This window comes from Orcinus orca, chromosome 3 (assembly GCF_937001465.1).
Source record: "Orcinus orca chromosome 3, mOrcOrc1.1, whole genome shotgun sequence".
NCBI classification, from domain to species: domain Eukaryota; kingdom Metazoa; phylum Chordata; class Mammalia; order Artiodactyla; family Delphinidae; genus Orcinus; species Orcinus orca.
In genome coordinates this window covers 149,749,422-149,761,560 of record NC_064561.1, presented here as the reverse complement: position 1 = coordinate 149,761,560, position 12,139 = coordinate 149,749,422, and the positions used below count along the sequence as shown (strand labels likewise).

At 40.0% G+C, this 12,139-nt stretch overlaps 1 pseudogene; it reads right to left on the bottom strand.

The window, feature by feature from the left end:
• LOC117199969 (CCAAT/enhancer-binding protein gamma-like) overlaps positions 1-11,548 on the bottom strand; it is a 37,703-nt pseudogene extending 26,155 nt beyond the window's left edge.
• Positions 11,549-12,139: the final 591 nt, after the last annotated feature.

Below are 12,139 nucleotides of genomic sequence, written 5' to 3'. Positions count from 1 at the left end.
TGCTGTTGGATTTTGTTTGAGGATTTTTTCATCTATGTTCATCAGTGATATTGGCCTGTAGTTTTCTTTTTTTGTAACATCTTTTTCTGGCTTTGGTATCAGGGTGATGGTGGCCTTGTAGAATGAGTTTGGGAGTGTTGCTCCCTCTGCTACATACTGGAAGAGTTAGAGAAGGATCGATGTTTGCTCTTCTCTAAATGTTTGATACAATTCATCTGTGAAGCCATCTGGTCCTCGGCTTTTGTTTGTTGGAAGATTTTTAATCACAGTTTCAATTTCAGTGCTTGTGATTGGTCTGTTTCTATTTTTTATTTCTTCCTGGTTCTGTCTTGGAAAGTTGTGCTTTTCTAAGAATTTGTCCATTTCTTCCAGGTTGTCCATTTTATTGGCATAGAGTTGCTTGTAGTAATCTCTCATGATCCTTTGTATTTCTGCAGTGTCAGTTGTTACTTCTCCTTTTTCATTTCTAATTCTGTTGATTTGAGTCTTCTGCCTTTTTTCTTGATGAGTCTGGCTAATGGTTTATCAATTTTGTTTATCTTCTCAAAAACCAACTTTTAGTTTTATTGATCTTTGCTATTATTTCCTTCATTTTTTTTTCATTTATTTCTGCTCTGATCTTTATGATTTCTTTCCTTCTGCTAACTTTCGGGGGTTTTTGTTCTTCTTTCTCTAATTGTTTTAGGTGTAAGTTTGGGTTGTTTACTTGAGATTTTTCTTGTTTCTCGTGGTAGGATTGTATTGCTCTAAACTTCCCTCTTAGAACTGCTTTTGCTGCATCCCATAGGTTTTTGGTCATCGTGTTTTCATTGTCATTTGTTTCTAGGTATTTCCTCTTTGGTTTCTTCAGTGATCTCTTTGTTATTTAGTAGCATATTGTTTAGCCTCCATGTGTTTGTATTTTTAACCGTTTTTCTCCTGTAATTTATATCTAGTCTCATGGCGTTGTGGTCGGAAAAGATACTTGATACAATTTCAATTTTCTTAAGTTTACCAAGGCTTGATTTGTGACCCAAGATATGATCTATGCATGGCTCTATGTTCCATGAGCACTTGAAATGAAAGTATATCTGTTGTTTTTGGATGGAATGTCCTATAAATATCAATTATGTCTACCTTGTTTAATGTGTCATTTAACACTTGTGTTTCATATTTATTTTCATTTTGGATGATCTGTCCCTTGGTGAAAGTGGGGTGTTAAAGTCCCCTACTATGATTGTGTTACTGTCAATTTCCCCTTTTATGGCTGTTAGCATTTGCCTTATGTATTGAGGTGCTCCTAGGTTGGGTGCATAAATATTTACAGTTGTTATATCTTCTTCTTGGATTGATCCCTTGATCATTATGTAATGTCCTTCTTTGTCTCTTCTAATAGTCTTTATTTTAAAGTCTATTTTGTCTGATATGAGAATTGCTACTCCAGCTTTCTTTGGATTTCCTTTGCATGGAGTATCTTTTTCCATCCCCTCACTTTCAGCCTGTATGTGTCCCTAGGTCTGAAGTGGGTCTCTTGTAGACAGCATATATATGGGTCTTGTTTCTGTATGCATTCAGCCAGTCTACGTCTTTTGGTTGGAGCATTTAATCCATTTACATTTAAGGTAATTATCCATATGTATGTTCCTATTACCATTTTCTTAATTGTTTTGGGTTTGTTTTTGTGGATCTTTTCCTTCTCTTGCACTTCCTGCCTAAAGAAGTTCCTTTAGCATTCATTGTAAAACTGGTTTGGTGGTGCTGAATTCTCTTAACTTTTGCTTATCTGTAAAGGTTTTAATTTCTCCATCAAATCTGAATGAGATCCTTGCTGGGTAGAGTAATCTTGGTTGTAAGCTTTTCCCTTTCATCACTTTAAATATATCCTGCCACTCCCTTCTGGCTTGAAGAGTTTCTGCTGAAAAATCAGCTGTTAACTTTATGGGGATTCCCTTGTATGTTATTTGTTGCTTTTCCCTTGCTGCTTTTAATATTTTTTCTTTGTGTTTAATTTTTGATAGCTTGATTAATATGTGTCTTGGCATGTTTCTCCTTGGATTTATCCTGTATGGGACTCTCTGCCCTTCCTGGACTTGATTGACTATTTTCTTTCCCATGTTAGGGAAGTTTTCAACTATAATTTTTTTGAATATTTTCTCGGACCCTTTCTTTTTCTCCTCTTCTGGGACCCGTATAATTCGAATGTTGGTGCATTTATTGTTGTCCCAGATGTCTCTGAGACTGTCCTCAATCCTTTTCATTCTTTTTTCTCTATTCTGCTCTGTGGTAGTTATTTCCACTATTTTATCTTCCAGGTCACTTATCCCTTATTCTGCCTCAGTTATTCTGCTATTGATTCCTTCTAGAGAATTTTAAATTTCATTTATTGTGTTGTTCATCATTGTTTGTTTGCTCTTTAATTCTTCTTGGTCCTTGTTAAATGTTTCTTGTATTTTCTCCATTCTATTTCCAAGATTTTGGATCATATTTACTATCATTACTCTGAATTCTTTTTCAGGTATACTCCCTTTTTCCTCCTCATTTGTTTGGTCTCGTGGGTTTTTACCTTGCTCCTTTATCAGCTGCATATTTTTGTCTTTTCATTTTGTTTAACTTACTGTGTTTGGGGTCTCCTCTTCACAGCCAGCAGGTTCATAGTTCCCGTTGTTTTTGGTGTCTGCTCCTAGTGGGTGAGGTTGGTTCAGTGGCTTGTGTAGGCTTCCTGGTGGAGGGGACTTGTACCTGTGTTCTGGTGCGTGGGGCTGGAAATTATCTTTCTGATGGGTAGGGGTGCAGCCGGTGGTGTGTTTTAGGGTGTCTGTGGACTTAGTATGATTTTAGGCAGCCTCTCTGCTAATGGGGGTGGTTGTGTTCCTGTCTTGCTAGTTGTTTGGCATGGGGCATCCAGCACTGGAATTTGTTGGCTGTTGGGTGGAGCTGGGTCTTAGCACTGAGAGGGAGATCCCTGGGAAAGCTCTCACCGATTGATATTATGTGGGGCCGGGAGGTCTCTGGTGGTCCAATGACCTGAATTCGGCTCTCACACCTGAGGCTCAGGCCTGACACCAGGTCGGAGCACAATGACCCTGTCAGCCACACGGCTGGATCCACATCAGAAGAGCAAGGAATAGAAAGGGATTCCTCAGAGCTAAAAGCCTCACTGTTGGCCTCCTGGCTGGGTCTCTGCAACACTTAATCCCTTACATCATAAGCTGATGGCAAGTCCAAAGCATTGCTCTCCTCTGACTGGCTTCCTGAGTTGCCATAGTCTGCCCTGCAACAGCAGCCACCTCGAACCAGAAGCCTAGCTCTGTTTTTTTTGATCTTTTGTTTTTTGTTTTATTTTCTGGTACGCGGGCCTCTCACTGTTGTGGCCTCTCCCGTTGTGGAGCACAGGCTCCGGACGCACAGGCTCAGCGGCCGTGGCTCACGGGCCCAGCCGCTCCGCGGCATGTGGGATCTTCCCGGACCGGGGCATGAACCCATGTCCCCTGCATCGGCAGGCGGACTCTCAACCACTGTGCCACCAGGGAAGCCCCCTAGCTCTGTTTCAAGAATCACCTGACTCTTCATTTTCTCCATTTCTTTTTAATATCGCTTGATTATTTACAACTGCCTAGGAGGATACTTATGCCCCTTTACATGGATGATTTAAACTAGGAGTTGCCTCAAAAGACATTTCATTCTGCTCTCTAACCACTATTAGAACTAATGACCAAATTTCAATTTTTCTTACACAAAAATCATTTGGCAGATGTCTTCCAAGTTTGGATTTAAACTTGGACTTAAACTTAACTATTATATGCATCAGGCCATGTATCCCCTTTACTTAAGTATGCATTCTACAACTATTTTATTTTGACAGGTATACCTAAAGATAGTTATTGGTTAATTTTTTTTTTTTTTTTTTTTTTTTGCAAAATGGCTGCAATTATTGCCTTTCCTGTATTCACCCTGTTTGCAACTCCTGCCATCAAGAGGTGGAGTCTGTCCCTTCACCACTTGAATCTGGGTGGTCTTGTAATGCACTTTTCCCAACAAAACGGTGAGGAAGTGGTTGGGGGCAGTGTTGAGCCTCACCCGCTAGAGAGCCTTGCATGCCTCTGCTTCTTCTCTTGAAATCCTGACACTCCCTGAGAACAAGCCTGGTCAAGCCTGCTTGAGGATGAGAGAACAAGTGACAGAGTGAAAAGCCATCCCAACTCACATCCCAAGATGTGAGAGCTGAATCAAGGCCAGCAAAGCCACTTACACCCCTTACTTGATCCACAGTTGAACACAGGTACATAAGGGAACCCAGGCAAGACTAGAAAAATTACTCACTGAGCCCAGTCTAAATTTCTGACCAGAAATAGCATTAGCTAAATAAATGGTTGTTTCAAACCACTAAGTTTTAGAGTAGTTTATTACACTACAATAGCTTATTGATTCAGGAACTAACACTGTTCATTGGTTCATCATCCATTCAACAAATACTTCTGGCATACTCTAAGCCTGCCCTGATAAGATGTAATATCTCATTTTAGCTCTTCCACAATCTTCAGAAGTTTGTTCTCATTTGAAAATTATGAAACTAAGGGGAAGAGAGATAAACTGAGTTGCCTAGAATCACACAGCTCATAGGTGTGGAGCCAGGATTGAAGCTAGGTATGCCTAAAAGTCTATTTATTCCCTCTACCCCCAACCGAGTTATCACTAAGAAGGTATGTTATGAACAAGTTGATTTCTCTGGGAGCAAAGGAATATTTTAGACCCAAATCATTAAACTCATGCTACATTATGACATCAAAGTAATCATGGATCATTTGTTTATGTACTTGTACAGACTTAAAACTGTATTTTGAGAAAAAATCTGACTTCTCCTGAGAGTACCCTATAGTCACCTCCAAGTAACTATGGAAGACCAAGCCACTAAGTGGTGGCTAGATTCCTTAATTTTCACAAAAATATGTCACCCTTACCATAAGCTCACTGTCTAAAGTATATTGATTTCTTCTTAATAAATTAAATAGAATACTCGTACTTTCTGTCCTCAACCAAAAATACAAATTCTGCTCAGTTAGCTATATGATTCTACTTTTAACAGAAGCCTGTTTAGAGATGGAATATTTACATATATAAGGCTGATTGTTTCAAGAAAAGTAGTCCAAATATTCCATGGTTTAGGATTTATCCTGGGATTGTGTCCAAATTCCTCTCTCTACATGAGGATGGATGGAGGTGATTCCAACCAACATAGTTTCATAGGGTCATAGACCTGGTGCCCAGGGTGTCTTTTACCCAATTACTGCAGGCAATGCTGAGAACCAGGGAGCCACAGAACTGAGACCTGAAGTTGCAACTGAAGCCAGGACAATGTGGTTCAATAGCAGATATTGAAATAAGGGAATCAGATAAACACAGAGATAAGAGCAGGGAGAAGTGTGCCAAGAGAGCAAGCAGGAGGTTTAAAAAAAAAGGAAAAAAAAAAAAAGCAACCCTAGTATTTATCTGTTGCCCACAGCTAACATTTTGATGTACCACTGAGGTCTCGCTTTCACCTTATCTGCTCTGAGACACTTCCTGACCACTATACCTAAAGCAACTCATGTTCACTTTTTAAATCAACATCATGGATTTTTGTTTCTTTCCTTGCACTTATTATAATTTTTATTTATCCTTTATTTATTTGTTGATTATCTATCTTCATCTCAACACTGTAGGTCCTCTGGGGTCAGGGACGATGTCTGTTTTGTTCATTTCTAGTGTTCTCACAGATCCCCAAACATGGTTGGTGCTCAACATGTATTTTTTGAATAAATAGATGGGTAAGTGCTGATGGTCTTAAAAAAGCAGTCCTGTGAGACTATAAGCTCCAAAGCAGAAGGAGAATGTCTTATTTGACTTGCTCTCCTTAGCACCTAGATCCTCAGTAGCTGGTACCTTGCAAGTACTTAAATATTTAGGAATGAATTAAAAAATGCTGTTGTTTGTAAGCTGGAAAAACATCAATGTATCATTCATCTTAAGATACTTACATACATAAATCACTGGCTTCTAATTTTTTTCAATTATGTGGGTGCATATGCATCTATTTTTCCAAATCAAGGTACTTTTTTTTTTTTTTTTTTTTTTTTGTGGTACACGGGCCTCTCACCGCTGCGGCCTCTCCCGTTGCGGAGCACAGGCTCCGGACGCGCAGGCCCAGCGGCCATGGCTCACGGGCCCAACCGCTCCGCGGCATGTGGGATCTTCCTGGATCAGGGCACGAACCCGTGTCGCCTGCATCGGCAGGCGGACTCTCAACCACTGCGCCTCCAGGGAAGCCCCCAAGGTACTTTTTAATGGATTCTAACATTACTTTCTTTACACTCCCTTTGTTAGTACGGCATAGTAACGTAAGTTATTTCTCTCTTACGGTTTTCCAGGCAGTTTCTGAGCAAATGTTCAATGAGTCCATTCTGTTTCTCAGATGGTATTTGATGAATAAAACTGTGAATACAACTGTGAAGACATTCCCTTTTTAAAGATGAAATCATGGGAAGCTCATATAGTTTCTCATTGACAGATATATCTCGAATTCACTAGGATTCTTTCCAAAAAATGCTAACACCTATAAATTGGAAGAGACGCTTATGACTCATTTCAAACTAGAAAAATCAAGCTAAATTTTCATGAGTTATTTCTGGTATGTTGATTCATTTATTTATTCTGACTATGCTGGCACTATGGAGAAATACACACACACACACACACACACACACACACACACACACACACACACACACTAGATTTCTTTCTCCAAGGAGCAGATAATGCAACAGGAGAGAAGGAGAGATAAGATATCAATTCAAACAGCCCTAAGAAATGCCAAAGAAGTCCAGCATGGTCCAAAGTGTAATAAAAGCATAGAACAAGGAAAAGTAGATTATGTTGATTGATATGATCAGTGAATGCACCATGGAGAAGGCAGCATTTTAGGTGGATCTTAAAATGGGCTTGTTTAAGTAACCTATTATGATACAAGTGACATAAAACATGATATATAGATATAGATATATACACTAATTGTATAAAACCAGCAATTTGAAAGGCCATTTTCAATATCCCTATGTGTTGTTACTAATGTCAAGGAAAGCCTCCTTGGATAGCCAGAAGTTTCATCTCTTGAAAGATCTTTAAAAATTAAATTATGTGTGTGTGTACGTGTGAATTTTGTGAAATTAATGAGGTAATAAATATGAGAAAATGACATTTTCAAAATATTTGATGAGCAATGTCTTATCATAAGACTAGTTTAAAAATCTTAAAATTTTATCTCTGTTATTTAGTCTACCTCTCTTATTTTTAAATGAAAAACAAAAAAAGACTTGCGAAGTCCAACCTTCCCAAATTACTAACAGGTTAGCAACAGAAAGAGGATTTCCCCCCTCCCCCCTGCCACATTTCCCACTTTCATCTAGTTCTCTTGCCACCATGCTATAATACCTTTCAAATAATAAAGTACGAATTATCCTATTACAGTTTACATTTTTCTGCATGCCAAATTTTGGGTTTCATAGAAAAATCAAATTAAGAAAAATAAATCTCCCATCTCCTACTCAAAAAAAAAAAAAAAACAGAAGTAGATAAGGCAAAGTTGGCAGTGGATATTCTTTCAAACAGTCTTTGAAAAAAAAATTTTAATTATAATAATTAATATCTTTAACACTTACCTTATGCCAGGAGGTACATTATTCACTTTTTAAATGCATCATTTCATTTAAACATTGCAACAGCCCTATGAAGTAGACATTAATAAATTAATGTCTATTTTACAGGCAAAGAAGCTGAAGCAGGTATAATTTACAAATTGCCCATGATCACCCAGTTGGTAAATAAAAGAGTTGCGGGTTGGATCCATGCAGAACCCACGTCCTTAACCACTAAGCTACCAAAACAAAACTCTGTAGAAGAGAGATCGTATCCATTAACTGACTTTGGACTGCACAGAATGCATTGTATCCACGTTTTCATCTCCATCACCCAGCATAGTGTCTGGTACTTTATAAGCCTACTTTATGTTGCTAGAATAAATATGGATTATTATTTATTCAATAGTGCTGACTCATTAATCAAAACTTAACCGGGCTTCCCTGGTGGCGCAGTGGTTAAGAATCCGCCTGCTAATGCAGGGGACACAGGTACTAAACCCTGGTCCGGGAAGATCCCACATACCGCGGAGCAACTAAGCCCGCGAGCCTAGAGCCCGTGCTCCGCAGCAAGAGAAGCCACCGCAATGAGAAGCCCGCGCACCGCAACGAAGGGCAGCCCCCGCCTGCAGCAACTAGAGAAAGCCTGCGCGCAGCAACGAAAACACAACACAGCCAAATATTAAATAAATTTATAAAAAACTTAACCCAATGTGATTTATTCTTTGCTCGGGAAATAATTATTGATCTGACAGTCACTAAGTGTTGAATCATATTCTAGAAACTACATGAAAATACCTAAGCAGCCCAAGGAGGTAAGGCTGAAGGAGGTAAGGCTGGAGGAGGGGCCCTAGGGCAGAGCACAGGTGGGACCAGGAGAAGGGCGGGCCCATTGTTGGGGGAACCGCTTCCGGGGGAAGGGACAGCAGTCAGGGGCGCACCAGCACCAGGAGGAAGCTGCGGGGGGGAAGCCTGAGGGAACTGTGGGAGACAGCAGGTACGCTCCAGACCTTTCGTGGGCGGGTTCGGAATTCTCTTTTCCGTGAATATTCTTTACTTAACACCTCCTCACATCCTTCTGGGTCAGAACAGAGTTCTGACGCAGCCATTTCTCCCACGCCTGAGGACAGCAGGATGCGAGTGGAGGAAACTGGAATCCCCGGGCCTCAGGACTGAGGGTGAATTCATTCAGGGTGGCAAGGAGGGGGCGTGGGGAGATAACACAAGCCTGTCGTTGGGCTGCCGCGGGCCGGCCTGAGCAGGGTAGGGGCGAGGGCAAGGCAGCGACCCAGGAGAAGGGCACAGAAGGAAATGGGGCTGCCACCCACTGTGCGGATGGTTGAATCTGGGGCTGTGGAGGTCACAAGTCAGCCCCTTGCTTCTCACCAAGAATTTGACGACCCCTGAATCACCAGCTTGTCACCTAGTTCACTGGGCAAGAAGACCATACAGACTGAAAAGATCTTGACCTTGTCCTTCGTACATCGGAGGAGGGGCAATGAAGACACTTAGAAACAATCAGATGGCTTGGCCAGTGTGACAAAAGGAACAGCATGTGATAACAGCCAGTGGAATGTTAATGATGATTTTATAAGGATGGCTCTATAATATTAGTGATGGTTTAAAAACACCTCAAGGGTCTCATTAGCGGGGAGAAGTTGGGAGAAAATCAAGCTCAAATTAAAATGAGTTTATTTCAGGAGCCATGTTCTGAGACAAAACCCTAGTGAAACCTTTTTCATTTAAAATGTTAGGAACTACAGGACTTCCCTGGTGGCGCAGTGGTTAAGAATCCGCCTGCTAATGCAGGGGACACGGGTTCAAGCCCTGGTCCGGGAAGATCCCACATGCAGCGGAGCAATTAAGCCTGTGTGTCACAACTACTGAAGCCTGTGCTCCTAGAGCCCCAGCTGCGCAAGGGAAGCCCCCGTTCGCCGCAAGTGTGCAGCAACAAAGACCCAACACAGCCAAAAATAAATAATTTAAATAAATTAAAAAATGATAATAATAGTACAATGTTAGGAACTACAAAGAAGACATACACATGGCCAGTAGGCACATGAAAAGATGCTCAACATCACTAATCAAAATGAGGTATCACCTCACACCAGTCAGAATGGCCATCCTTAAAACGTCTACAAGTAGGGCTTCCCTGGTGGCGCAGTGGTTGAGAGTCCACCTGCCGATGCAGGGGACACGGGTTCGTGCCTTGGTCTGGGAGGATCCCACATGCCGCGGAGCGGCTGGGCCCGTGAGCCATGGCCACTGAGCCTCTGCCTCCGGAGCCTGTGCTCCGCAACAGGAGAGGCCACAACAGTGAGAGGTCGGCGTACCGCAAAAAAAAAAAAAAAAAAAGTCTACAAGTAACAAATGCTGAAGAGGGTGTGGAGAAAAGGGAGCCCTCCTACATTGTTGGAGGGAATGTAAGTTGGTGCAGCCACTATGGAAAACAGTGTGGAGGTTCCTTAGAAAACTAAAAACAGAATTACTATATGATCTAGCAATCCCACTCCTGGGCATATACCCAGACAAAACTATAATTCAAAAAGACACGTGCACCCTTATGTTCATTGCAGCACTATTTACAATAGCCAAAACATGGAAACAACCTAAATGTCCATCAACAGATGAATGGATAAAGAAGATGTGGAACATATATGCAATGGAATACTACTCAGCCATACAAAAGAACCAAATAATGCCATTTGCAGCAACATGGATGCAACTAGAGATTATCATACTAAGTGAAGGAAGTCAGAAAGAAAAAGATAAATACCATATGATATCACTTGTATGTGGAATCTAAAATATAGCATAAATGAACCTATCTAGAAAACAAAAACAGACTCACAGACATAGAGAACAGACTTGTGGTTGCCAAGGGCGGTGGGGGGGGGGGGGTAAAATAAATAAAATAAAATGTTAAGAACAAAAAAAAAAGTTGAGAGGGAGGATTTTGCATCATTAACTACTTCAGATTATCCTATAGATCAAAACAGTATACAGTTCAAAAACAGTATATCAAATCATAATGATTTCTAAACTTTACCCCAAAAGGAATTTTACTGCATTTATCATGGGTTGCTATTACAGTTAGTCTCCTGTCTTAAGGATCAAGTTTTAACTATTGAAGAGTTTTAGTAGTATATGTGATACAGAGGATAATAATTCAATAAACTGAAAATACACGGCTAAAATTCAGATTGAAAACCACTAATAGTTGTTAATGCAATATAAAAAGAGGAAGGAAATTGGATTTCTTTATGAAGTAACAAATTGTCAAGCAATATCTATGTTTTGGTGTACCTCATTTTAAACAATATATCCCCAAAATTACTTTGAGTAATTACTTTAGGAATTTTACTTACCTTTACTTTGGACTACTTGTTACTGCCATTTTCACACACCAGGCATTGGCACATGCCCCTTAGTCTAGATTACCTAAATTTCAAATTTGTATTTTCTCCTTCCTCTTTGCTAGAGAAAAGTCTAAAGACGAGTATTTCGTACTTTTAGATTATATTAATCCTGATTCTTCTAGACACTCTCCCACCCTCAAATGTAAATGCTTACTGTTTTGCAAAAGTCAATTTCTCCATCCTAACTAAATGAGTTTACCTCTGGAATTCTGCAGAATTTCTTGTGATTGGTTCCATAGAACTAAAACTGAAACTCATTCTTCACTTCAACAGTTAGTTGGCTATATCCCAAAGTATTCTTATACAAAATAAGAGAATAGAAACACTTAGCAATTGGTTTGAGCATATTAATTTCCTTATGTCCTTTATTTACCAAACAGGTTACCATACAAAATATGAACAATATTCAATAATTGTATTGTCTACTCAGGCTGCTATAACAAAATCCTATAGGCTGAGTGGCTTAAACAAGAGAAATTTATTTTCTCACAGTTCTGGAAGCTGGGAAGTCCAAAATTAAGGTGCCAGCAGGCTTGATACCTCACAAGGGCTCTCTCCTTGGGTTTCAGACAACCACCATCTCACTGTGTGCTCACAAGGCCTATCCTCAGTGTGAACATGTGGAGAGAAAACAAGAGCACTCTCTCTCTTCCTCTTCTTATAAGGCCACAGTCCTATTAGATTAGGGCCCCACCTTTATGACTTCATTCCTTAATTATCCTTAATTAACCTTAATTATCTCCTAAAGATTCTATCTCCAAGTACAGTCACACTGGAGTTTAGAGCGTCAACATAAGAATTTTGGAGGTGACACAGTTCTATTCCTAGCAACAGGCAGACTACCAAGAAATGCAGCAAAAAATATTTGTGGCATGATAATTAAATATTATAAACATCTTAAATTGAGAACACCTATATTTAAAAGTCATGCATCAGATTTAGTAATGCATCAGATTTTAAGTACAGCCATACTGATGGCAAAGAGATGAGTGTTGAACAGTGGCATAATTTGTTTTTTGTGTAATAGGGACAAATAATTTCTACATATGCACATATCATTGCACTAATTTTAGA